At 34.8% G+C, this 24,899-nt stretch overlaps 1 protein-coding gene across 2 annotated transcripts in view; it reads right to left on the reverse strand.

The window, feature by feature from the left end:
• Moe (moesin) overlaps nucleotides 1-9,298 on the reverse strand; it is a 221,519-nt gene extending 212,221 nt beyond the window's left edge. The window contains exon 1 of one of the 2 annotated variants that reach the window (XM_069842153.1): nucleotides 9,199-9,298. The gene's annotated coding sequence lies outside the window, so the exon portion shown is untranslated. Of the gene's footprint in view, nucleotides 1-9,138 lie in introns of both variants that reach the window. The other variant, XM_069842152.1, reaches the window with a different exon arrangement.
• Nucleotides 9,299-24,899: the final 15,601 nt, after the last annotated feature.

Consider the following 24,899-nt stretch of genomic DNA (forward strand, 5'->3'; position numbering starts at 1 on the left):
TAAAAATATATGAAATATGTAAATATATATGTAGTTATTTTTACCAAAATATGGAATTAAATATGGATTTTTACCAAAATATGGAATTAAATATGGACTTAAAATTATAAAAAAAAATGACTATGTACGTTAAATATTGGTACATTTTAATCAAACTAAACAAAAAATATAATGGACGTACCTTATCTTCCAATGTAGTTTCAACAAAACACAATTTTTATTGTCTGTTACCATAACAATAGGTTACAAACATTTCTTTCAAGTGCTGAAAAGTGAATCTTCTTCTATTGTCTCTGAGGATAGATTTATACTGACTAAAAGAGCGTTCGACGTCACAAGAAGTAACTGGTACATAATTCAATTTCACAATGTCTGCTGGGGATAAGTCCAAGTTAATCTTCACTGTTGATTCACCACTCATCACAGCAACAACCTTTTGTAGTTCTTCATATCCAGGGTTTTTTGAAAGTACAGTGTCCACCTTAGCTCTTACTGCATCTGCAACTTTACCTCTACCACGATTCAGTTGTTCCACAGTACTATTTATAATTTCAAAACTTTCAGATAGTGAAAGGTGCCTATTTTGGAGACTTTTGAGCGTTTTTATGATGCATGAAAATGTATGCTGAATGTGAGCTAAGTCATTCTTCACACTTATGTCACAGGTAACTGTTTTCGCAGTATCAATTGAGACTGCATCTTCAGAGTCCAATGCAAGGAGAACATTGTTAATAGAGTCTATATGTTCGGCATAATATTCAACTGCTTCTAGCCATGTACCCCATCTAGTTAAAATTGGCTTTGGTGGCAATGGAATTTCAGGGTACATTTCTTTCAACACGTTAACTCTACTGGGAGCTTTGAGAAATACTTTTTTCACTGATGAAATCAACAAATCTACTTTAGGGAAATTGTCTCTGACCACTTCTGCCACACGATGAAATGCATGCGCCACACAAGTAAAATGAGTCAATTTAGGATATACAACAGATAATGCTTGTCCAGCTTTGACCATATAAGGGGCAGCATCGCTAATAAAGAATAACACATTATCGTACATAATACCCTTTGGCCACAGGATACCCATAGCTTCGTTGAACAGTTTAACTATAGTTTTGTTATTGCACTTTTCTAGAACATCACAATGTAAAAGAATTCGTTCAGAATATTGTTCACTTAACAAACCGATAACTACATTACCAACAAGTCTACCTTCTTTGTCGGGAGTCTCATCAATGGAAACCCAAATTGAACTATCTTTAATTTCATCTCTTATCTTCTGTATTGTCTCATCGTAGATGGATGGAGCATACGTCTTCCTAAGTGTTGACTCATCCGGGATTGTATGTTGAGTATATTTTTCAAGGAATTCCCTGAAGACCTTATTCTTTAGTTTGTAGAGAGGAATATCAGCAGAGATGAGAGAACGGCACAGGTCGATGTTAAACTCAGATCTTACATTCGATGTTGTTGGTTGTGTTAAAAACAATTGTCTCTGCTTGGAATTTAGTTGTTTGTTGGCCTGATGTTTACTAGTTGTAATGTGTTGTTGCACCAGGAACTTTTGTGTAGATGATACTGCACACTGACACAAATTACAAAATAATATTTTATTGTCAGTTGATAAACCATCTTCTTTAAATTCTGAAATGTAACTTGTTAGTTTTGATTTTAAATTGACTGAATGACGTACTTTTGGCATATTTACCGTCTTTATAGTATGATTTACAAAACTGAACCTATGTGTACTCTGACTGGCATTTAACTGTTGAGCTGCACAACTGAAGTCTGTTAAAAATTTTAAATTAAATTAATACAGTTTTGTAACTTACTTTCCCATTGTTGATAGGACTGCTAATTTTCAAATAACTCTGATGTTAAAGGGATTACTGAACATGTGTTTAAATCTCTATTGTTGAAATGTATTTTTAAAAGTTAATGGAATTTTGTTTTGTTTTATTGTTAAACCTAATATAATATGGACTGTTTTATATGAAATATGGAAAATATATGGAAATTAACGAAAATATGTACTAAACTCTAAAATATGGAAAAATATGGAAAATAAAAGTAGGATTTTTCAACCCTACACATTGTGAAACATAAAGATAATGCAAAATATAAATTATATTAGCTTTATAAGTAAATATGTATTTACATATAAATCCTTTCCCTGGTAATTACTCTGTCCGAATATTTTTTTTTTATCTGTCCGAATATTTAACTTCGGTATCGCAAATAAAAAGTGAATATAAAAGCATTGTTAATATTAATTTAAAATTATACAAAATAAAGCAATGTCATAGTTCAACATATGTAATTTCTCAAGTAAGAAGTTTCAGATTTTCGAGAAGCCCTTAACAACTAAAATGAATGTAATACATCAAATATTCATTATATGAGGTCTCGCCACCCTCACTGAATATTAACACCACTACTATGAAGTAGTCAACGTGTATTATCACCATTAAATTGAGAAAAATTCGTTCCGGCACCGGGAATCGAACCCGGAACCTCTCAGCTCTGCGTGCTGAGGGCTCTTTCCAACTGAGCTATGCCGGGACACGATCCACGGTGTCGGTTGAACTCCTCTCATTGTACTGTTTTACGGCCTACTACCTGCATTTAAACCTATGTAAGTCAATATGCAGGAGCGCATATTTAAATGACTTTTATGGCCATATTCAACAACAGTTTGTGATAACAGTAAACATTTTAATACATCAAACATTCATTATATATGAGGTCTCGCCATCCTCATTGAATATTAACACGACTATGAAGTAGTCAAATGTGTATTATCACCATTAAATTGAGAAAAATTCGTTCCGGCACCGGGAATCGAACCTGGGACCTCTCAGCTCTGCGCGCTGAGGGCTCTTTCCAACTGAGCTATGCCTGGACACAATCCACGGTGCCGGTCGAACTCCTCTCATTAAACACAGAATAAATATGGGAAATGCCTGTTATTATTCGGTTGAGAAGCTTTTATCATCCAGTTTGCTGTCAAAAAATCTGAAAGTTAGAATTTATAAAACAGTTATATTACCGATTGTTCTTTATGGTTGTGAAACTTTGCCTCTCACTTTGAGAGAGGAACATAGGTTAAGGGTGTTTGAGAATAAGGTACTTGAGGAAAATATTTGGAGCTAAGAGAGATGAAGTTACAGGAGAATGGAGAAAGTTACACAATATAGAGCTGCACACATTGTATTCTTCACCTGACATAATTAGGAACATTAAATACAGACGTTTGAGATGGGCAGGGCATGTAGCACGTATGGGCGAATCCAGAAATGCATATAGCGTGTTAGTTGGGAGGCTAGAGAGAAAAAGACCTTTGGGGAGGCCGAGACGTAGATGAGAAGATAATATTAAAATGGATTTGAGGGAGGTGGGATATGATGGTAGAGACTGGATTAATCTTGCTCAGGATAGGGACCAATGGCGGGCTTATGTGAGGGCGGCAATGAACCTCCGGGTTCCTTTAAAGCCAGTAAGTAAGTAGGTCTAAGTTATAGAAATGAAAACTGGTTAACATGGGAAAAGGTAAGATATGTGACGTAGAAATGTCCCTTTCACGTTCTTGAAACAAAAGTCAACAAAATACAGTTGATTCCTGGATTATAACCATGTTGAAGGTACAAATATTGAAAGAAAGTAGTACAGTACTACAAAACACAGAACAGAACACACTAGCCATACGAAGGCAGATTATTCAATGCATGAAACACTAAACAATAAGGAATTTGGGCCACTGTAGAAAGTGTGCATGATCAACAATAACACCAAGCCTAAAGCCTGAGGAAAGGAGAGATGAAGAAAATGAGGAAGGTCAGGAGAAGACGTTAAGGAAAAGGAGAGGAGAAAGGGAAAGAAAAAAGAAAAAGTATTTTGTATTATGAATAAATAGAATAAATTTCTCATTTTAATTCTCTTAGGTGTGATTTATCACATGACAGGAAGAATGATCTTGCAAATAAACTGGGCCTGTATAAATTTTAATAATGTGTGGCACAATATACAGAAATCTGAGAAACAAAACCTGAATCGACATACAGCTCAAGTTTTATAAAGTGATGGATGTCCCAATTCTAATGTATGGTTTAGAGAATTGGGCTCTAAATAGATCTGACAGAAAAAAAAATTGAAATAAGTAATTAAAATGAAGTTTTTAAGAAGAGTTGCTAGTCTTACTTTGCTTGATCAAGGAACCCAGAGATTCATTGCTGCCTTCACACAAGCCAAACATTGGTCCCTATCCTGTGCAAGATTAATCCAGTCTCTACAATCATATCCTACATCCCTCAAATAAATTTTAATATGATCCTCTCATCTACGTCTCGCCCTCCCCAAAGGTCTTTTTCCCCTCGGTCTTCCGACTAACACTCTATATGCATTTCTGGATTCACTCATAAGTGCTACATGCCCTGCTCCTAATTATGTCAGGTGAAGAATGCAATGCGTGCAGTTCTGCCTTGTGTAACTTCCTCCATTCTCCTGTAACTTCATCCCTCTTAGCCCCAAATATTTTCCTAAACACCTTATTCTCTCAAAGTTAGTCAAAGTTCCACAACCATTACAGAACTACCAGTAATATACGGTAACTGGTTTTATAAATTCTAACTTTCAGTTTTTTTGAATGTAAACTGGATGACAAAAGCTTCTCAACCGAATAATAACAGGCATTTGCCATATTTATTCTGCATTTAATTTCCTCCTGAGTGTCATTTATATTTGAAGAGTCCACTGCAAGAATGATGGATGTCACTTTCTTGTCGAAAATGAACCAAGACTGTCAATGTATAGCTTAAGACATATAGAATGTACATAGAGAGTTATATGGCATTAACACTGATAGTCATTGTCCAGTAATGATCAGAAAATCACAGTTAAGCTTTGAGCGCTAAACATTTCAAACTTTCAATTGCTTCTCCTGCAAAATGTATTCCAAATGACATCCATCATTCTTGCAGTGGACTCTTCATTTGTTACTGTTGCATCAAGATATTTGAATTTTTCCAGCTTTGTAAAGGATAAATTTCCAATTTTTGTATTTCCATTTCGTACTATATTCTGGTCACGTGATATAATCATACAGGCCTGCTTTGTCTTTTCGGGATTTACTTCCAAACTTATCTCTTTACTTGCTTCAAGCAAAATTCTCATATTTTCCCTAATTATAAATAGGCTAATTAAATATATTTAACCTAAATAAAAAAATTACTTAAACTAAAAATAGCTGGTATGATCACATAATGCGAATGGATCCTGATAGAATAAGTAAAAATATACATTATAAACCAGAAGGTCATAGAGATGTTGGTCGTCCTAGAACCAGATAGAGAGATTCTCTCTGAGCCGGAACAGATCTTCAGGCCTACCATGTAGAAGAAGATGATTTTGTATTATTATGCTCCAGGCACATTTAACCCCAGAAAAGCCAGTTTCATTTCATAGAAAGCCAAATGAATCCCTCAACCGTTCTGATGCATGTAACTCCACTCTGAACAAACCCAGTATCCTTCCAATCCCTACCACTCCAAACAGCATCAGCATCCTGATCCTTAGGCCTACAGTCTCCAACTACTGCTCTATTGTCATGGTTAATTAATTCCGACTTATCAAGACATATGATGTAAAAAATCAAACTGTAGATTTTTATAACACTGTTCTGGTACACTAGTTGTAGGCAATCCCCACTAGAGACAGAACCAACACTAGTCGATACAGTTGATAGGCAGTTTCTCTCTGGTAAGGATTGATTTGATTCCATCAAGAGACAATATGATGCGAAAAATTCATTACAGACCTAGGCCTAGACTTTTTGTAGATAAATTTTTACCTAAGCAGATACAAGGTTGCTGGTATCCAGGGCCGCCGACAGAATTTATGGGCCCCTATGCAATACTGTACTCGGACCCCCGTTAAAAAAAGTAACAATTACAAGCTACCAGTTATTCTAACCATAACAATTATTTGCAAAATAAATAAAAGATAATCCCATACACAGATACGAACTTAAAACTATACACTTATATTACATTGAAAACTTTTAGCAAAACTTCACATTAGCACAATATATTATATTCATAAAACATTATTCTTAAACACCTGTATTTTCTAACTTGAATCCAACATCAACAAACAACTCTCCTTGACTTCACTGATGGAAAATCATCAATTATGTTATCAAAATTTAAAGACCTAGCAAGATCGCTCTCCAGACTAAGGAGCCAAGGTTACTCAGTCGTTCTTGACACATTGTTTATCTGAATACATTTTTTATTTCCTTCATTTTACTGAAGGATCTTTCAGCATCAGCAACTGTCATAGGAATTGTATAGAATATTCTAATGGTTATACAAATATTTGGAAATAAAGTATCCAGTTTTAATTCTCTCAGACTATTTAGGAGATTCAAATGTTTCAGTGGGGTTGGTCCTAAATTAGAGGCATGAATTGATTTTAAATATTTCGGCTCATCACTGATCTCTTTATTAATATCTTCATAATATTTTTCACGCAGTCTAGCACCCATATTACTATCTTTCAATTTTCTGTCTCTACTTGTGCTTCTTAGCTCCCGACTTATGCCTGTACTTGTTCATTGTGCAATTAAACTATAACCAGTAACACTAATGAACAGAATTTACTAGACAAACGACAACGAAAAGACGAAAGTTTCGACACGAAACATACAATGTACGGTACTAAAAAAGAAATGTATCCTGCGACTTCAGTTTGAGAGAGTCCACTGGCATATTGTGGTGGGACAGCGGGGGTTTGGTAGTTAAGAAGGACAAGCCAATAAATAATTGAACGTGTTCAGTATAAGTGACGGGAACATAGTTCAGGCAAATCCCGGGGGCCTCAATTGTAGTGTTGGTGAACGTTAATGCAGGAAACCGATATTCTATTATATAAAAGTCAAATATTTACATATGAAGTGGTAATTTGTATTAATTCTACTATTGTTGAGTTAATATGTCAAATTTATGTAACAAATATTCATACAAAACTTTATAGTACCCGTATGTATCTACGAATAATTATTCATGATAATAAAAGGTAATCAGACTCAATCTGACGGGCCCTTATTGCTCATGGGCCCATATGCACTCGCCTCCTTTGCCCCCCCTTCTCGGCGGCCCTGCTGGTGTCATATGATAGGCCTTTTCGAGATATGAAACCTGGCATGAGGCCTATTATTCATTTATCATACACATCATGTTGGACCTATCAATCTGTTCCAATCACACAGGAAAATAATCTTCCCATCTTCTCTTAGGACATCCCACATCTCTACCTCATAAAGGTTTGTACAGTAAAGCCTGCACTGTTAATCGTTCATTGCCTATCTGTAGCCTATGATGTCAGTTCTTTCTTCTCCTTTATTTTCTCATTTAAAGACTTTTAGTTCACTTCTAACTGAGGGGTTATTTCGTTACATTGATTGTAAAGTGCTAGATATCTTAGAAATGTCATTTCTGCAGACTCGATCTTCCTTCGATCCAGCCTATTCAGTGCCCAATTTTCTGTACCACACAATAATGTAGGAGCAGCTATAACCTTGTAAAATTTAAGTAGATATCCTTCCTCGTTTTTCTTACCAAAGTGTGTTTTATTGTTCCATACATGTAGGCCTAATGAATTTTCCCAACTTATTTTGTAAATCTTCATCACTGTCATGCATTGCATCCCAGATAACTACTTGCTCTATACTCTTAATTTGTATTATTATTCTAGACCTTCAGGGATATTTTGCCTACTTTTAACTTTTTAACTGAGATGTCTAGATTGTACGTGAATGTTACAGAATAGAAATGCTGAGTGACTACCTCAAATTGATTTCCTGAATCTGCTACAATAACTTGATCGTCTACAAACATTAGGCTACTGTACAGTATTATTTAAATTTGAAATTCTAAGTTTAAAATGGGTATATTGTAAGAGTGGCATATATGTAACGACGTCTCCTAGCAAATTGGCTAACATTCACATGTCTCCAACTTTCTATTCTAGAGTCTATTTTAAAAGATGTGTTTTCATAAAAGCTTTGTGTAACTTTATATTAAATGACGAGGGGGGGGGAGGTAATTACCCCGCTTTTAACATTATATTCCACAATTTTCCTCTTAAGACTTTATAAAACGCTTTAATGTAATCAACAAAGAAGATAATTGATTCATTTACTTATTTATTGTACAATACATAAAAACATTTTCAAAAATTGTCCTGAATGAACAGTTTCTTAAGATCGCACTTTCCAAAATTCACTCTTCATTGTTTGATTCTGATAAAGGGGATTTAAATTAAAGTACAAGCAGGAGTAATTTAATCAGGATAACAGGGACGACACGAATTTAGTATAAGAGGAGTGATTGTCCTGCCGTAATCATCCCAACACAATTTAGAACTACTCGTAAACTACCAACTCTACAACGTCGATGAACTATGGTTGGAAGTAAAAGATCAACGTCATTTGTAATGACCTATTTAAAATAAACTTGAACTGGTACTTAATGTTCAACATTTCAGTGACCTAATGCAACATTTGTAAGTGTAATATTGTAATACAAACTTCTAAAAGATATACATGTCTAACCTACCTACATTCGTGAGAATTACACTAAAGAATGGGTTATCTTAATGACTGTTCATATGGTAAGCAATTTAATGGAAATCAACCCATTAAAATGATACAATGTAACAATCCTAAATGATCTATACTAATATATCTGCAAGCTGCAGCATTGTCATTTCAAAAACTACACGCAGAGAATAAACCATATCGGCTACTTCACAGGTGGTATTGTTTTTTATTATAGTGTATACTGTGGCCTATTTACAGCATATAATGAATGTAGAAATTTACTGTATTTTTTTTTAAACAGGTGCAAGATGGCAATACCTTACTAGTGCATTCACTTAGAATTAAATGAAGAATTATCAAATCAAGACCTCATATTTCTATTCAAATACTTGTATGAAAGAAATGACAATTCCACTCCGCAAACACTCATTTTGCGACACTAGCGCCTTCATTTCAGAAGTTAAACAGGCATGAAAAGGGTCAATTATGCCCTTGCTTTGTGTATTGGACAATAAAGAAATGTGATTCCAATTAATACTTACATAAACTAAAACGCACAAACACTAAACATTCACTATAATTACATGAAGAATCAATCTTACTTTCTCACAGGTTCTATACACACAACCTCGTCACGTTGACTGACACCTCACTGACAATATGGCTGCCGCCGAAAAGGGTGGGGCGTTCTACTATCGTGGATTCATTCATGCGCGGCAGCAATGCGCAGCAACCGTTTCGCGCTTTTCCTTCCACTTCGTAATCCAGTGAATTAAATTCATGATGTTGGATGATAGATACATTATATTTTATACTTTGACATATTTTTATCTGCGATAGTGCATTTCAATGATATAAATGAACACATTACCCTTAACAACCTTTGATCTATTAAATTTATATCTATAACAAAATGACACGAATCATGTGAATATGATGATCCACGGTAAAAGGGACCCGTTTCAGTTCTTTTCTAAGTTTGGATATTTATGCAAACTGTAGTTCCATTTTAGTAACTTCATTTTATACATCCAAAAAGAGAAATATAGCCTCCGGCGTATTTCAGATGTAAGCACGTCAGCTTATTAATCCAAAGCTGCGCTCGGGCGTGGGTTCGATTCTCGCTTGAGCTGATTATCTTGTTGGGGGGTTCCCCAATTGTAAGGTGAATGGCAGGTAATCCCACGGCGAATCTTCAGCCTAATCTAGCCAAATACTATCTTGCTATTACAAATTTCATCGACGCTAAGTAACCTAATCTTACCTGTAATTATTGATACAGCGTCGTTAAAAATAAGTTTCATACAATAATAAAGTGATTTAAAAATACAATTTGTGAGAGAATGGGTTCATCGTAACATATAAAATACTTTTATGTAAAATTATTAAAAAAAAATATTACCTATGTTTTTATAACAAACTTCTGGGATTATTTTATTTGTTCTGAAGGCCTAGCTAGGGACCTCGCAGGGTGAGGGTAATTGTGGAGTATTGCTGGAGTGATGATGATAATGGCGAGGGGAAACTGGAGAACCCCGTATTGTAAAGATTTGTGATCTATTGAGGTGCTTTTCAAGCTTCAGTATGAAATATATTTTCAATAATAGACAATCGTAAGAATCATGATGTAGGCTACTTTCTCAATATCAGGAATGATAAAATTTACTCCATTTGTATTGTATTTTTTGATCTAGGGAAAATACTCCCTTTTTGTTTCCAAAATACATGCTAATCCAATTCTACCGCTGTTTAATTCTCGTGTCATATTGAATCAATGTAAGCAGTGTAAGACATTCCATTTATATTGTACTTATTTTTGGTCCAGGGAAAATACTTCCTTTTTGTGTTTTCAAAATACTGCTAATCTAATTCTACCATTATTTAATTCTCGTGTCATGTAGCTTCAATGTGAAGGGAAACTGTGCAGCAGTGCAACACTTAAATATTAACTACTGGTACAGTATTTGGAAGATCTCACCACCCCAAATGAACAGAGACGCGAAATAGCGTGAAAGTTCGAGTGTGCTAGTGGCTAGTATACCCTATATTTGTTCATGACCAAAGAGCTGAATTTTGTTTTCGAAAATTATGTACATACAGCTCATCATACCATAATGTATTTTCTGTCAAATCATCTCGAATGTTAAACAGTATGTCTGTTTCAGGTTTATTTATTATGCTAATTTAATTTTCTTTTTATTCATTAAGAAACACATAATTACTATGGTGTCTGCAGCATTTTTTAATTGAAAGTCTTTCACAAATGTTTTATAAATATTTCATGTTTAAATTAATTTAAAGATATATATTGAAAATGTCCCGCACTGTGACGTCGTGGTCTAAGGCATCCTGCCTAGGACTCGCGTTACGGAATGCACGCTAGTTCGAGTCCTCATGGGGGAGGAAATTTTCTCATGAAATTTCGGCCAGTGTATGGGATCAGTGCCCACCCAGCATCGTGATGCACTTGGGGAGCTACGATAGGTAGCAAAATTCGGTTACACAAACCAGCTATAACGGCTGGGAGGCTCATCGTGCTAACCACATGATACCTCCATTCTGGTTGGATGATCGTCCACCTCTGCTTCTGCATGTAGCCGTGAGGCCAGCAGCCGGCTGGTCGGTCTTGGCCCTTCGTGGGCTGTAGTGCCACGGATTATTATATTGAAAATGTTCATTTTCCCGAATGAATGAAAACTATGCAACAAACAAGTAAATTCTAACTAGTACACAGTGCCCATAAAGTCACTATATATTTCACAGAAAGTATAATTGTCGCTCATTTCTGTTGTAAGTCCAGTGAAGACATATCCACATGTTAGTCATTGCTGGACAAATCACAGTAATGGATTGCCATTTAGGTGGCAAAAGTTTCAAAACATATCAGCATGCCTCTCTTTATGCAACACTTCAGCTTATACAAATTCAGCACCGTTATAATCTGTGCCCTTGATGTGGTAGGCCTTTTTCTCAATAGTGGAACATTTTCTATACTGTGGATTTGGGAATGTTCAGTTCTCGACTCAGCCTGTGAGGGACACCTTTAGATTTCTGGTGATGCTATCCCTTGTCCTCTGTATTCATTGTGGGCTGACCGGAGGTTGTCCAGTAGCTGCTCATCGGTTAGAGACCCTGTACGCCTGAATTTGTCCACTAACTGCTGAACAGCAAGTCTCGTTGTGGTACTTTCTCTGAAAGATCTTCTGGAGCTTAGCATAGCTTTTGCAACCTAAACAGCATTCCATCACTGATTCATTCAACAACAGTTAACATGGGACTGTCTTCACTGGACCTATAATAAAAATAAGCCACACTTATCTTTTCCTTGAAATGTATAGTGACTTTATGAGCACCCCATATAACAAATGATGACTCATTACACTCCTGAGAGATGTATCATAATGAATTGCAGCACTAGATATTATAATGTTGAAAGAAAATAAGTCACCATTGCATTAGCTGAAATACAAATAGCGGCACATACATACATACATACATACATACATACATACATACATACATATACTCTATTTTTTTTTCATGGAGTGCAGTTTCATAGAAAGGACTTTGCCGACAGACCTTCTACTGCCCCCTACTAATTGGTTGTCATAAATAAATGTCTTCCTTACTGTGACAAAAATCTTGTCTTCTCCTGTCAGTAACCAATCACAACCCTTGTTCAGAAGAATTGACAGGCTCCTGTCAAATCCACGTGGAGGCAGAGTTGCTGCATCTTTTCCGAATTCCAAGAATCCCGTCAGTCTCATTTCGAGAGTCACCAGGATTGTGGCAACTGTGCAATGTTGGGACGAGGGGACAGGATGGAATTGTCAGAGGTGTTTGTGTAGGAAGTTATAAATCTGTAAGTGGGTGTTCAAAGGAGCCACCGAACTGCACTCCTTGAAATAAAATAGAGTATACATACATACATACAGTCCACACCTGTGGAGTAACGGTCAGCGCGTCTGGCTGCGAAACCAGGTGGCCTGGGTTCGAATCCCGGTCGGGGCAAGTTACCTGGTTGAGGTTTTTTCCGGGGTTTTCCCTCAACCCAATGCGAGCAAATGCTGGGTAACTTTCGGTGCTGGACCCAGGACTTATTTCACCGGCATTATCACCTTCATATCATTCAGACGCTAAATAACCTAGATGTTGATACAGCGTCGTAAAATAACCCAATAAAATAATTACATACATACATACATACAACATAAAAAAGTGAACATCTTAATTTCCATTATTCTATTTCAAAAGATTTTGATTTTTTTTTTTTTTCAACAGAAACAACGAAACTAATGACAATAAAGCAAAGGCATAGTTTCAAGGAGGCGTAGGAAAATTGAGGGGCCAAGTGGAAAAGGGGTCCATGCCACATTCCTTTTGATTTTTAGTTTCTTCGATAATCCGATAGATCTTGTCATCTAGGACCTATTTTATGAACTACCAGTCTTGTGGCATGTGTCTATCGGACATGGTAAGCGTTTATAAATGCTTCTTCTTCACTTGGAGAGAGAATCTCAGTGGAATAAATGCTTCTTCTACACAATTTAGTTTTTGTGACATGGGCCCCTTTTCAATTGAGTCTTTTCCACAATGATGTACGTTGGGCTTACTTCATGCACGGAAGAAAGAAAAAAGTAATTTCGGTGGTAGAGTCCGTGGATATAACATCTTTAGGACATAGGGTTCTATTACCTTGAATCAGCTGTGATATTGCGAAAAAAAAAAAAAGGCAGCATATGTAAAGTATCTTCGTTTAAAGGAAAACAGAAATATATATGAAAGAAGTACGCAAAATAACTGTGTGCTGGCATTCAAAGATATCTGACCAACAATTTTCTGATCGTGTAAACGACCTTTCTAGCCACGGGCCAAGTCGGAATCAAAGTATAACTTGACAAACTTTGAAATAGTTCTGCTAGTTCTCAATAGGTGACACTATTAATACGACGGGTAAAAATGTATAGGGAAAATTATGAAGCAGTTTAAGTATAAATTATTCTCATAATTTACACTATAAGTGGTTTCTCGCTAAGCCTAGTGCTTTTTACAATAATTAGTGAGAGATGAAATTATAATTCTACAATGGGATATATTTCTGTACTATTGGCGACACTGAATATTATCTCCGCCATCTATTCATAGAAATGGTAACTAAAGAAGCTACACTTACACGAACAACTTATCGATCACTGTCGATTAGTAGCGGTATAAGAGGATTTTGTTGAATTGTTGGTCATTAGAGAAGAGAGGATTTCCTCTATAAATCTTTAGTTCATTCATCAACTTTAGTTACTGCACGGGTTTTTTTATTAATTCGTTTTAGAGTTGAGGTTTCTTTGATCGCCTAGTACTCTTTAGCAGGGAGACGTTTGTGGTAGAACCTGTTCATGAAAACTTGCGTCTAGCCCCAAACTCAACTAAAGCTTCCACTTTAGTTAAATTTCACTCGCCAGGTGGCAGTGGTGTTACAGTTTTTCTGATGCAACGATTGATGCCATAGGATCTCACGTGTTAAAATTATCCTTAGCTATAATTAGTAATCATTTGTACCCAACAAAATTCTTATTGTAAATGATTTCCTACGTTTTCTTATCTTAATGTTTTTTCTTTTTCTTTCCAAGTGTCACAAAATTGTTTTGTTTACTTATTATTCTTTATGAATTGATTAGTTGGCCGATCTATCGAACCCTTATTTAGGGCGACTTTTGTTTCTACAAATTATCTAGAAACTTTGGGCGCTAGATGGCAGCAACATTAAGGCCGAAAATTAGTGGCTTTCGTGTTAAATGCTGTGTTAATTATTTTACTAATCACTGCTGCTTTACACTCTATTCCCTCTTCCCTAATACTTCCGTCTTTGATGGTCTTAGTAATCAAGTTTTTTTAACAAAACCTATTTACATTTCAGTTTATAAAATCATATTTTTGTAAAAGACAAGGGTCCAAGAGACTTGGTACTTAATAATAATAAAAAAACCTCTATTCCCTAAGTAACATTCAGTAAATGTGTTAAAGGTTAAATAATTGGCAAACATTAATTTAAAAGCTATGCGACAGGGAGTATGATTATTGTACTAACCAAAATCAAGTAATTGCAAACAAAGAAAAATCATAATTTATTCTGATGGAAAAATGTATTAATAGAAACTTTTGACACTAGATGACAGTAACAATAAAGCCGAAATTTAGTAGCATCGTGTTAAAATGCTTTATTAAAAAAATGCTATGATGTATGAAAATATCTCGTTACTTTGTTAGATTCTGCAGTTCTCATGCTTACCTTACATATCTGAATATAACATAATCACAAATTATAAACATTATTATTTAATTTTATTTATTTATTTAATTTTTATAATGCCACGTGCAATGTACAATACTAATGGTTTAGTTACACGGAATGTACAGATAATAAAATTTGAGCATTAATTTATGAATAAACTGTTCACTTTATGCAAAAAAGACAAAAACATAAATTGTTCACCTTTTTAATAGGCCTATCTATCGCGACATTCATAGTAAACCTTACAATTTTAAAGAGATATGAAAACTCGGCAATGAAACTTTCCACAAAATTTATTTTTTATTAGTTGAACTATGCATTGTAGAAAAATATTTCATAAGAAGTATTGGTTCTATTTCATACAAAGAACTTCCTGTTAAAATCTGTGCACTGAAACCTCTAACATGCTGTATATATATTAACTTGTATTTTAACATGGATGTGAAACAGATGCATGCACATTACATTCGTAACTATATAAATTTAATAAAGTACTACAAACTTGACATTATGCACAGAGAGATGGATAAATAACAATATTATTTACGGGATATTCTCGTCTCATACGTTTATTATACAGCATATCAGTTATTGTTAATATTCTTTGTGGCTCAAAAACAGTTCTTTATTGTTCTATTAATAGTGCATTGTTTTAATGCACCACTACCACCACTAGGGTGATAAACTTTTGACCACAAAAAATACGAGAGACTTGATCTGGTCACGATAAATTTTAGCGCAATTTCTTGGGAATGTGTAGTCAGGACTGGAATAGTTTATATTTATAATATAAAACTTAGCAATTTAATTATAATACAAGTATGATCTAGGTCGCAATATTCAATAGAATAATATTTTAAAATATGCATGTTTCTCAGTATTCATTTATTTGTGTTTTTAAATAAGACTCTGCAGAAGATTTAATTTTGTTTTATCTTGGTATACAAACTGAAAGAAAAAACTCTTTACAGTTGTACAAGCATACGTTTACATTAAAGATTATAGGATCGCCAGAACAGAATTGAAGACCTGAATAATTGACAAACATCCCAAGTCCATTGAAGTATATTTTTCAGGAGAGCATAAAAAGAGATATAAGCAAAATAAGAGTATTGAAATAAATAATTGTATAATGTAAAGCACAGAGACAGATTCGGACTTATATAGGACATTCTTTATTACAGGATAGCAGCTTATGCAAAACATAACATGCCAGGTAAAAAGTCAAATTAGGTAAATTTTGGACTTGAGATGTTTGTCAATTCAGGTCTTCATTTGTATTGGTGGTATACCTACTAAACAGTGGTTCCCGAACTTTTTTTGATCGCGGATCCTTTTCGATTGAAAAAAGATTCATGACGCCCCAAATTAAATTAAACGCTATATTAATATAGATATAAATTTAATATGCCTCCATATTTATATTCTGTACGTACCGGTATTTTTAACATCGATAATATGTCTACAACTACATTAAGGCCGTGTCTCAAAGCTCAAGTCCATACTACACACTAATGACTAGCAACTAGGTGACTTGTAAACTACCGTACACACTAGGGAGCTTTGGAAATGTATGCTTGAAACATGGCCTTCTTCACAGACTATTTCTCTAAAAACCACGACATCACGGTGCAGCACTGAATTAAGAAGGCAGTGTCCTAATGCAGTTTCATTACGAATTATATGGAAAAGATGAGGGCTTAATATATTACAATAATGTTTAAAACATTGTACAGAAGTTACTAACAATGTCAGTGTTCAAAGTTAAAGTGTTATCCTACATATATTTACATTATTCCACTTCCAAAGCATTTTCAGATTTAATAACCCCAATTACTGATGAGGTATCCATGTTTGTTTAGTGAACAAGTCAACAATCGAGCAAGCATTTTCGTTTACTAGCTACTACGGACTTGATTGCTATGCACTATGTAGCTTTGGATCATAACTTCTGACGTCACATCCGGCTATTTAGTCAACAATCTAGTTTACTTCAGCTGAAATTGTAGCTTTGAGACACGGCCTAATTACCATACATTGCCGTGAGATCATAAACATGCAGTAGTATTTATAACCTGCGTTTTTTTTAGTAATTACATGTAATTTAGTAATCTTCAACAGAGGAAATTCTCTTCAAAATATGTGACTGGTTCTCAGTCAATAAATTGGTATTAAATTGTAACAAAACTAACACAATTCAATTTAAATCCTGTCCAAATTCAACCTCGCAAATTTCTAGCGCAATAATTAACAATAGATCCCTATTAGAAACAACAACAACAACCAAATTTCTTGGCTTAAAAATCGATAATGTGTTAAATTGGAAAAATCATATTAAAGAAATTACCCCCAAACTAAATTCAGCTTGTTTTGCTATTAGATCCATGCAAAAGATAGTAAATATCAATACCTTAAAAACAATATAGCCTACTTTGCATACTTCCACTCGGTAATGAGTTTTGGAATAATATTCTGGGGAAATTCCACAGATAGTAACGGTATATTTCTATTACAAAAAAGAGTAATTAGAATAATAGTAGGTGCCAAATCTAGGGAATCGTGTAGGACTATTTAAAAAAAACTACAAATAATGCCCGTGGATTGTCAGTATATCTTTTCATTAACACATTCACGGCCAAAGTCGACTTATGTCGATTTTGGTATGAACGTGTAAAATTGCCAGCATCGACCATAGTCGATTTAACACCACTGCAAAACTTATGTCGTGTTTAAAACCCCCGGTTCGGTTAAGAAGCTAGCCCTTTAAATGCCCGGCAGTGAATGTGTTAATAATCTTCCTCGTATGTAATCGTGAAAACTTTGTAACTAATTCAACAGTTCATAGCATAAATACACGTCAAAAAATGACTTTCATACTCCATCAGCAAGTCTATCGTGCTATCAAAAAGGAGTGCATTATATGGCAGTAAAAAATTTTAATAGCCTCCCTATCGATATAAAAAATGAAACTCAAAACATAAAATTATTTAGGGCCAAATTAAAGAAGTACCTAATTTCTCACGCCTTCTATTCTGTAGGTGAATTCATGACATTCAATAACGCTTCATGAAATTGATACTAAAACTTTGTGTTGTACTAGTAGACTATATTGTAAATCTCGTCTGTATATATTTCATCTAGACTGTATAAATTAAGACTTTATAACAGTATTAAGTTTTTTGACTTGTTCCATATTCTAGCTGTAAGCAATGTATGAATACCATGGAATGTTAATAAATACAATACAATACAATGCAATGCATAATTATAAAAAGAATACCTCCAAATTGCTAATGTGAAGAATGATGTTGTTTCCTCATCTCGCAGATTTCTTTCAAGTGGGGAGAGATGGAAGAAAGTTGAATTCTCATATCTTATGTGGCATCCAGGTGATGACGGAATTTTTATTTTGTTGCTGCATATCGTGGAAATCCTAATACGCACAGATATGTTACAGGGGCGTATACTGGTTAAAGGGTTTGGGCTACCACTGACCCTATTATTACACAAAATATATCTAACAATTACTTTAATTTTAATTACTATGGTAAAACTAATAATACAAAATTATTACATTATGTTATATTATAAACTTTTTCTTTTGTAATTTCCTTGGGCTACCGCCGGCAGCCCCGGTAGCCCGCAAAATACGCCCCTGATATGTTATTGGAAATGGGAGAAGTTTCGCCACTGCACATTCCGAAATTTCCGAATATTCCTGAAGTAGACCACTCCAGAATTCGGTGATGGGAAGTTTGCTAAATCTCTGTTTCATTATATTTTCTTTTTCTGGTTGATTGACCCGTTTTTAAATTAGCAGCATTGGGATGTGATACATGACAAGGTGATTGACTGGTTTTTTTAATTTGTAGAACTGTCAATTTTATTGTCTTTTATTGGCCACCGATCCATTGAGACGACATTGTATAGGCGTAATATGAAAATTAAAATTATTCACAATATTAAATTAATGGTATTCTATTCGGAATCAAAGACACGTGGTTATTAACACACAGTTTAACACGAACACCTCACATATCTGTTCGTACTGAATTAATAAAAAGTGACTTCACAAATAAAAGTAGCAGAAGCAGAATGCGTGCACAACAATGAACAAAATTAGTTTTTTTTTTTAAATACGTATAAAAATTCATTGCTGACTAAATAAAATTGTCAATCAAATTTATTTTATAATTAAGACATTGTCTCTGAACACATTTACAAAAATTAAAAAATTTATTCTTGCACTGTTGGTCTCGAGAGAAAAAAAAACTGTAAACATTCACACACGCCAAGCAGATAAGAATTAACTAACTAATAACTCGCCAAGCAGACAAAATTTTCAATAGAATTGATTACCTTAACTGAAAAAAGAAAATCGTGTTGTTTACATCAGCTCGAAAGCCAGCTCACGCAAGTGTGATATCTGGTCATCTATCCTTGCCAATATACTAGCTTTCAAAAGTACACTCGCGTACAGTTCTATACAATTGCGTCGAGAAAAACTGTAGTATTATATGTTATTTGTTTCAAAATATATATTACCAACCACGCCCCTGATCCTCTGGTAAAGGTTGGGAACCACTACCATACTGGGATAAGATAGAGTTTTTCTGTGAACTGGTAATCACTAGATGTTATAAAAGGAGTAAAAAAATAATTATAAAATAAAGTATGACAGATTGGCATAATGCAGTCACTGTCAGGTCGCACGATTCTGGGCAGCGGGCACATTTCCTTTACAGGCAGCAGTGAGCGGGTAAAGGAGGGGGGGGTTACGTTGTGTAGAAATAGTAGGAGTAACTGCAGTGATAACAAATGTCATAGCTGTACGATGCCCATCCTTGATTCATTCACCCTCTGCGGGCAAGTATCTGAAGCCCGGTAGGGCACTTAATGATGGAGCCTGGTATAATGTGGGATCCCCTGGAACACAAAGTATCCGTAACCCCAGCTGGCAGTACTAATCTTTTTAAAATTGAAAATCGAATATTCAAGTAACACCAGAATTAATACTTTCGCTAGATACATATTGTCTCGATTACTTTATACCATAATAAGTTATATTTACAAGCAGAGTTGCAGATGAACAAAATTGTATATTTCTGCAGAGTTACGAATTCTCATATCGCCATCCAGAATCGTATCCAGGCTGCACAGCATAAAATCAATGCTCAGGTAGTTTGACTGTATCCCATCCTTAGAGTCATTACTCTCGATAACCTGAAAATGGAACTTACCATTGTTAACTGAAGCTTCGTCCTGTAGAAATCATAAACCGAAACTATAGATCACTTTGTCATGGGACAACAAAGAAGCTACACTACATAAGGGTACCGATTAATGGAGGAATTGTGGACTGTCAACAGAAAAAGTAGGAGTGCTCCATGAAAACCTGTCCCAAACATTGTCTTTGTCCACCACAGATTTCATTTGATCTCATCAGAATTTGAACCCTGGTCTCCAATGTGGAAGCTAATTTCTAGCTGTTAAGATGACGTTTGTTGGACTAACACATATGTATACTACTCGGTTCAAAAAGTTTCCGAAATATATTATTTTCGCCGAAATGAATAATGTTATGTGATATATTTCTGTTTTTAATGTTGGTATCATTTATGACATCACTTCCTTAAAAGTTTCATGATCATAGTCATTGTCGTCGTTATGTGGCAACTGGCTGTTGTTTGTATGATATTCATTTGTCGCATTATAAAAAATGACCAGCACTCCAGTCAAACTTCAGAAAAACGTTTATGCCAGGCATAGACTGCGTTTTTTTTTTCCATTGCTGCTTCACCATAAGTTTCTTCAAGCATTCTTAATGTCTCTGAAGGAGATTTGTACCAAGAAAAAAAAATTGATATTTGTACATTGCTCTGTATTCTACATTCTGAAATGCGACGAACAAATATCACACAAACATCATCAGCCAGTTGCCATATAACAATAACAGCAACAATGACTATAATCATGAAACTTCTACGGAAGTGACGTCATACAATGAAGCCTACACCAGAAACAGAAATGTATCACATAACATTCATTTTGGCGAAAAAAATGTATTCTGGAAACTTTTTGAATAGAGTATGTATAATACAATTAACATGTATGTGATCTAAATTTGTTCTGTCTTAACCTGTTGTACATCCACGTGAGGCTACATTGCGCATTTTCTTACCTCAGTAAATTTTATATTATCCATACACAGCGAGTTTGGACCACACCGAAGTTTTCTCAGCCACAATTCAATTTCCCCAAAGTAGTTACTGAAGTAGGGTGATCAGATATACTTATTTAGAGATCCAAATACTGTTTACTCTTTTCTATTTGAAAATATTTCCAATTATATCCTTCTCTCTCTCTTTTTTTTTTTTTAGAAGAAATAGCTTTATTTTATTCCTGGACGATTTAAGAAGACAATTAAATGAAAGATTCATGAATCATAAATCAATGACTTAATCATTATCTTTCATATTACCAAAGCAACTGCTATTACTGCGTCGTTTCCTATGTTCCTCAACAATGATGGACTGAAATCAGAATTTAAAATATGTCTGTGGAAATGTAAAAGGAAAATAATTCCAAAAATTGATTGGCCAGATTGTATGCTTATAGCGCAGTCTAATATATACAGTCACGAAGCTCAATACATAGTAAATATGCATCCATAGATAGTTGCTAACCACTAGGATCGCTATTATCACCTCATTACAGACAATGCGATTACAGTCTATTGTTTCTAGCACCTTCACAACTCAAGCTTTGTGACTATATATACTAGACTGTACTTATAGTGTTATCTCAATGTAATGACTTCTTTGCAAACATAAACTATGCATTATGTATCTTAGCTACAACTCCTGTGTCTACAGCGACATCTGAAAGAACATTCTCCACACTAGGATGACTGAAGAATTATTTTCGCAATTGCATGTGAGACGAAAGGCTTGTTGTCTCGCTAGGAGAATTGTCATTCAAATAAACCTGAAGAAGTGAAAGAAAAATTTATTAGTGCTGTTCCTTGTACACATATAATATGAACTATGCTAATTTAGTCAGTCGTGTCTATTTTTATACCGTATTGAAAAAGAGCATAACAGTGGCGGTTCCTCGGGGGAGGGAAGGGAGGAACGTCCTCCTCACATTTTCTTCTTCTTTTGAAAGTAAATGCCAAATAAAATATGTGCCTTGAAATTCGAGGAAGATTCGATCATTTTTAAGTTCACAGCTATAAGAAAAACTCGGTTGATCGAGTTTTAAACGACGCACGCTCATGCGCTGTAGAAAACTGTGAGAAATATGCGAGATTGTCTGTGTGGAGGAAAGGCACTCCATTCCTCCTCTACTGCAGTTAACACAGGTAGACAACAGCACACTAGAGGCCAGAGAAAGAAGCAGAGTTTTAAAGCAAGTAAATGAACGGAGAGGGAGGAGATCCTCCTCTGAATCAGTAATGGGCGGGAAATAGAAACCGACTGGTCGTCCAGTAAGCTCGCTACCGCTGCCACCTAACGATGCTGCATTCAACTGGACTATAACACATCTAGGAGGAGACACAACAAAAACAGTTTTAACGCAATGCTATGAAAGACACCATATAAACTTTTTTTAAATTATAAATCAAAAATATTATACATTGCACTTTATATAGGCTACTATTCATGGTTTAAAACTTTCGTGGATATTTGAAAGTTAAAGTCGGGTTTATGTAAAACAAAGAGGAAGTAGTTCTACGTAGTTGGCCCCTGAAATTCACTTCTATTCATTGTTTACTAGACAGGGCAACAGCCAAGTTGTCAGTTTTGTACAAATATATTTGAAACTGAAAGTAGGTACTCCAAACTACATTATTTTTAACATAAAAAATTAATCGGCCACCGGCAGCTTTGAACAATAATGATAGTATGGCTTTACAAGAACTGACATTCTTCAAAAGCATGTGATACTGAACTTTTAAAATGTACATGTGGCAACACAGACCATGTGGGTGGTGCAGTGTTCTCGCCTTCCTCAGATTATTTCCCATTTCCATTTCCATAAAACGGTTCCGGTTACGAGTTAGTAGCTAGTCTCTTCCAACACGTGTGATGCTGTAGTGTGCTCGAAAAATGCTACGAGGTTGTGAATTTCCTTGTAATTGTTAATTTGCGCAATTATTCAACAATGAATGGAAGTGAAAACATAATATATTTTGGATAAATTTAGGAGATTCAGTTTACAAGAACAGATTATTGCTTTACAGAAGGAAAGGCCAACCCCAACACTACCTGGTCTTACATGTATGCATGTAGGCTAATTTGTAGCATGTTTCATTCAAGAAGGTGTCATTTCGTGCTGTTAACTTCTTTCCTCCTCTTAAGAAATATGCAGGAGACGCCACTGGTGCATAACACTATATAACATCATTATGTCATCCCCTTCCTAAAAATAATTCTGGCTATGGCCCTGATCGTGATTCACTATTTGATGCCATCTATCGATTCAGTTGTACAAGAATCATGTGACTGTTGAAATGATATGGCATATGTCTTTTGTGAAGTAATATTGGAATTAATTGTCATATTATAGATTTTCACGTAATTTGAAGTCATGAATGGGATACGTTGTTTCTCAAGTACCTATTCACTGAACAACAAATTTTTACTTTTTGTCTTGCTCCGAAATAAAAATAGGTGAATATTACTAATATGTGTGCCTTAAATCTGAATTTAAAATCCAAATTGCCCCATCACGTACCGTTTTCCGGGGAAAGCGAATTGAATTTTTTATGAAAAAAACTTATCTTTTTTATTTTTCATTGCTAATGATAAAATTACAACAGACTAGGAACTCAGAATGCCTCATAATATATATGAAAAATGTGTACTGGATACAAAAATGATGTTACATAGTTTAAAACACAAAAAAAGCTCAACAACAATAAAAATATTTCATGTATATAACTAGAGAAATCTCTGAATTTGAACTCACCATTTAAAAGGATTTTCTGGATGACTTCCGTTTATAACTAGACCTGGGACTGTCTTTTACAAGGAACCAACAATAGTCTGGAAGCATGCTGGATGATGATCTTTCTTTATATCGCCTTTCCATTTCAGATGTTTCTTGATGAAATCTTTCCCCATGCTCGTCGCTTACTGCTCCAAGATTAGGAGGCAAGAAATCCGAATGAAAGTGTAAAAAGTGTATTTTAAGAGACATATTATTACACCCCATTTTCTCATATTCACTTAACATGGTTTCCACAAGTACCAAGGAAATTGCTTTAAAAGCATGCCATGCCGTTTTTTCTGTAATGGAAAGTTTTTCCTCATGCAAAGAGTCAGCCATAACCTTGCGAATTTGAGGATCAATGAAAAAGCCCTCTTTCAATTGTCTTCACTCGAACTGGTAAACTTTTCTTTTAAATATTGAAAATCACACCCTTGTTTGTTCATTGCATAACTTTGAACTGTTATGAAATTTACTGAATAGAAGGGACCAATATCTGTTTATTTATTAGAAGTGCAAAAGAACATGCCAACAACCATAAGAAACTGGAAATATGTCATAAACTCATAAAATGCATTAGCTTTTTGTTTTGGTTTACAACCCCCAACACGTGCCAGATATTTCCTGGAAGAGTGCTCATCGAAAAGTGAAATCATAGTATACTGGTATCTTAACCTTACGTGATTCGAAGAAAAGAGATGCATTTTCGGATTCAGCACACACCAAACCATAAGGGACACATTTTTTTAAGTCGGAGCAAAATTCTTGTTCAGTGAATTATCTGTGACTAATAAACATAAAATGTGCTATAAATCAGGTGTATATTTAATAGTATTTCAATGATTATGTTCTTATACGGTTCATTCATTTTATTTGCATGACAATGACGTGTGTGTTAATTTTCACGTAAGGCGTTGTTTTCTTTTCCTTCTGTTGTAGGATTGCTTGTATTCAATTATAAGTGTATGTCCATATAAGTTTTATATCTAGGGAGGTTTTAATCCTAAAAATACAATTTATAGA

Source organism: Periplaneta americana, chromosome 12 (genome assembly GCF_040183065.1).
Source record: "Periplaneta americana isolate PAMFEO1 chromosome 12, P.americana_PAMFEO1_priV1, whole genome shotgun sequence".
NCBI classification, from domain to species: Eukaryota; Metazoa; Arthropoda; class Insecta; order Blattodea; family Blattidae; genus Periplaneta; species Periplaneta americana.